The following is a 3,996-nucleotide window of genomic DNA, read 5'->3' as shown; positions in this document are numbered from 1 at the left end:
GGGCAGGTGAAATCACAGCATCACCACAACACAGGTGGCAGGTGGTGTCGCTGGCCACCTGGCTGGCCTCACTGCCCGCTCTCTATGAGGCTTCCATCTCGAGCAGCAAGTGAGCCTGGAAGCCGTGTTTGAGTGAGAACAGAGAGGCTTCCAGGCGACGGTTTTCCTGGCTCAGGCTTCCAGGAGTGACTGGTAGCGGCGGCAGGTTCCATCTCCACCACCACCACCATGTTTCACCCCCTGTCCTCCAGTCCCACCTCACCCTCCTCCAACACCTCCGTTGCCCTCCAACACCTCTCTCACGCCTCCATCAATCTCCCACTCGTCTCTACTATTGATCATCCCAATCGGCCAAAAAAAATATATCAACATGGTAAAGAAGGCTGAGGGGAGCCAAGGTGCCAGACTTCGTACCTCCGGCATGGCCGGTCCACAGCACGCGTACCAGGGGCCACAATAACTTATATTATCCAGCTTCCAGTTGACTCATTCCAGACCAGCCACACTCCACAAGAGTGCCACCTCCTCCTCCACCTCCTGCTGGAGTCTTCACTCGTCCATGACATGCACTCAAGACTGCATCAGAGTAAGAGTGAGATATTACTGCCGCTGGAAGCGAACCCGCACCCCAGTGTATGTTATCGTGGCTCAGGCAAGACTCAGGCAGCATCCTTGCTGCCTGAAGGGAGACGGTCGATGGAGGCAGCGTCCACACACACACACACACACACACACACACACACGAGGGCTCCAATAGAAATAAGTCACTGCCTGAATATTTTGGGATTATCCTGGGTAATTTAGATTGTATGATACTTGTATTTATGTGTACCTGTGCTTAAATAAACTTACACATACATACACACACACACAAACACCATGGATGACAGATCACGAAGTCAGGAGCCATTATTACCAGACTACGAGGCATCAGACAGAGGGATGACAGGAACCGTGACTCGACACCCTTCGAGCACAGCTAGGTGAGTGTACACCTTGCCCACTTAAACCTCCCCCCCCACCCACAACCTCACTAACACTTATAATAAATAACGTCACACAGCGACCCGTTATCGAGGCCCCGGACCATCATGCGAGATATCTCGATCCTCTGTACTCGCCCTCTTAACACCCACCATCCTCACCTTTCTCAATACCCAACATCCTAGGCCCTCTGAACACCCAGCATTATAGCCCCTCTCAACACCCAGCATCCTCACCCCTCTCAACACCCAGCATCCTCACCCCTCTCAGCACCCAGCATCCTCACCCCTCTCAACACCCAGCATCCTCACCCTCTCAGCACCCAGCATCCTAGCCCCTCTCAGCACCCAGCATCCTCAACCCTCTCAACACCCAGCATCTTCACCCCTCTCAGCACCCAGCATCCTCACCCCTCTTAATACCCAACATCCTAGCCCCTCTCAGCACCCAGCATCCTCACCCCTCTTAATACCCAACATCCTAGCCCCTCTCAGCACCCAGCATCCTCAACCCTCTCAACACCCAGCATCTTCACCCCTCTCAGCACCCAGCATCCTCACCCCTCTTAATACCCAACATCCTAGCCCCTCTCAACACCCAGCATCCTAGCCCCTCTCAACACCCAGCATCGTCCCCCCTCTCAGCACCCAGCATCCTCACCCCTCTTAATACCCAACATCCTAGCCCCTCTCAACACCCAGCATCCTCACCCCTCTCAATACCCAACATCCTAGCCCCTCTCAACACCCAGCATCCTCACCCCTCTCAAAACCCAACATCCTAGCCCCTCTCAGCACCCAGCATCCTCACCCCTCTCAGCACCCAGCATCCTAGCCCCTCTCAGCACCCAGCATCCTAGCCCCTCTCAGCACCCAGCATCCTAGCGCCTCTCAGCACCCAGCATCCTAGCGCCTCTCAGCACCCAGCATCCTAGCCCCTCTCAGCACCCAGCATCCTAGCCCCTCTCAGCACCCAGCATCCTAGCCCCTCTCAGCACCCAGCAGGCTAGCCCAGCACAGCACCCAGCATCCTACCCCCTCACAGCACCAACCATCCTAGCCCCTCTCAGCACCCAGCATCCTAGCCCCTCTCAGCACCCAGCATCCTAGCCCCTCTCAGCACCCAGCATCCTAGCCCCTCTCAGCACCCAGCATCCTAGCGCCTCTCAGCACCCAGCATCCTAGCGCCTCTCAGCACCCAGCATCCTAGCCCCTCTCAACACCCAGCATCCTCACCCCTCTCAGCACCCAGCATCCTCACCCTTCGCAATACCCAACATCCTAGGCCCTCTCAACACCCAGCATCCTCACCCCTCTCAGCACCCAGCATCCTAGCCCCTCTCAGCACTCAGCATCCTAGCCCCTCTCAGCACCCAGCATCCTAGCCCCTCTCAGCACCCAGCATCCTAGCGCCTCTCAGCACCCAGCATCCTAGCCCCTCTCAGCACCCAGCATCCTAGCCCCTCTCAGCACCCAGCATCCTAGCCCCTCTCAGCACCCAGCATCCTAGCCCCTCTCAGCACCCAGCATCCTAGCCCCTCTCAGCACCCAGCATCCTAGCCCCTCTCAGCACCCAGCATCCTAGCCCCTCTCAGCACCCAGCATCCTAGCCCCTCTCAGCACCCAGCATCCTAGCCCCTCTCAGCACCCAGCATCCTAGCCCCTCTCAGCACCCAGCATCCTAGCCCCTCTCAGCACCCAGCATCCTAGCCCCTCTCAGCACCCAGCATCCTAGCCCCTCTCAGCACCCAGCATCCTAGCCCCTCTCAGCACCCAGCATCCTAGCCCCTCTCAGCACCCAGCATCCTAGCCCCTCTCAGCACCCAGCATCCTAGCCCCTCTCAGCACCCAGCATCCTAGCGCCTCTCAGCACCCAGCATCCTAGCCCCTCTCAGCACCCAGCATCCTAGCCCCTCTCAGCACCCAGCATCCTAGCCCCTCTCAGCACCCAGCATCCTAGCCCCTCTCAGCACCCAGCATCCTAGCCCCTCTCAGCACCCAGCATCCTAGCGCCTCTCAGCACCCAGCATCCTAGCGCCTCTCAGCACCCAGCATCCTCGTATCTTTACCTTTGTTTACATTTCTCTGGACTGGTAATGGAACATGTGCGATCTTCAATTGTTTGTTTGTTCGTAAGTTTTGGTTAATTTTAATAATAGATTTGTGTATATCTTATGGTAGAAAATGATAAAACACCTTAGTATCCACATATATTTTATGCATTTATGATATACCCCCCAAAAAATAATTTTAAAGAAATCCGCGTGTAAGTGTACTCGCTGTTCAAAGCAGCGTTGGTTCAAGGTTCACTTGTGCTACTCTGAGCTTTCCAATGCATTACTGTCTGCTGGTATCTGTCGAAAATAACGTCCGATAACACGAGACATCTCGTAAAAAAACGGGTCACAGGGAGACAAATCACTGGTACAAGTCACAGTACCTGACACCTCTGAACCGGTACATAACACCTGTCATCCACCTTCCTTATACTGACTGATCATCACTGCAAACAATGCCTCTTACCATCACTACAAACAATGCCTCTTACTATCACTACAAACAATGCCTCTTACCATTACTACAAACAATGCCTCTTACTATCGCTACAAACAATGCCTCTTACTATCACTACAAACAATGCCTCTTACTATCACTACAAACAATGCCTCTTCCCATTACTACAAACAATGCCTCTTACTATCGCTACAAACAATGCCTCTTACTATCACTACAAACAATGCCTCTTACTATCACTACAAACAATGCCTCTTACCATCACTACAAACAATGCCTCTTACCATCACTACAAACAATGCCTCTTACCATCACTACAAACAATGCCTCTTACTATCGCTACAAACAATGCCTCTTACTATCACTACAAACAATGCCTCTTACTATCACTACAAACAATGCCTCTTACCATCACTACAAACAATGCCTCTTACTATCACTACAAACAATGCCTCTTACTATCACTACAAACAATGCCTCTTACTATCACTACAAACAA

Source organism: Cherax quadricarinatus, chromosome 38, assembly GCF_038502225.1.
Source record: "Cherax quadricarinatus isolate ZL_2023a chromosome 38, ASM3850222v1, whole genome shotgun sequence".
Classification (NCBI taxonomy): domain Eukaryota; kingdom Metazoa; phylum Arthropoda; class Malacostraca; order Decapoda; family Parastacidae; genus Cherax; species Cherax quadricarinatus.
Note: the sequence above shows the minus strand (reverse complement) of the source record.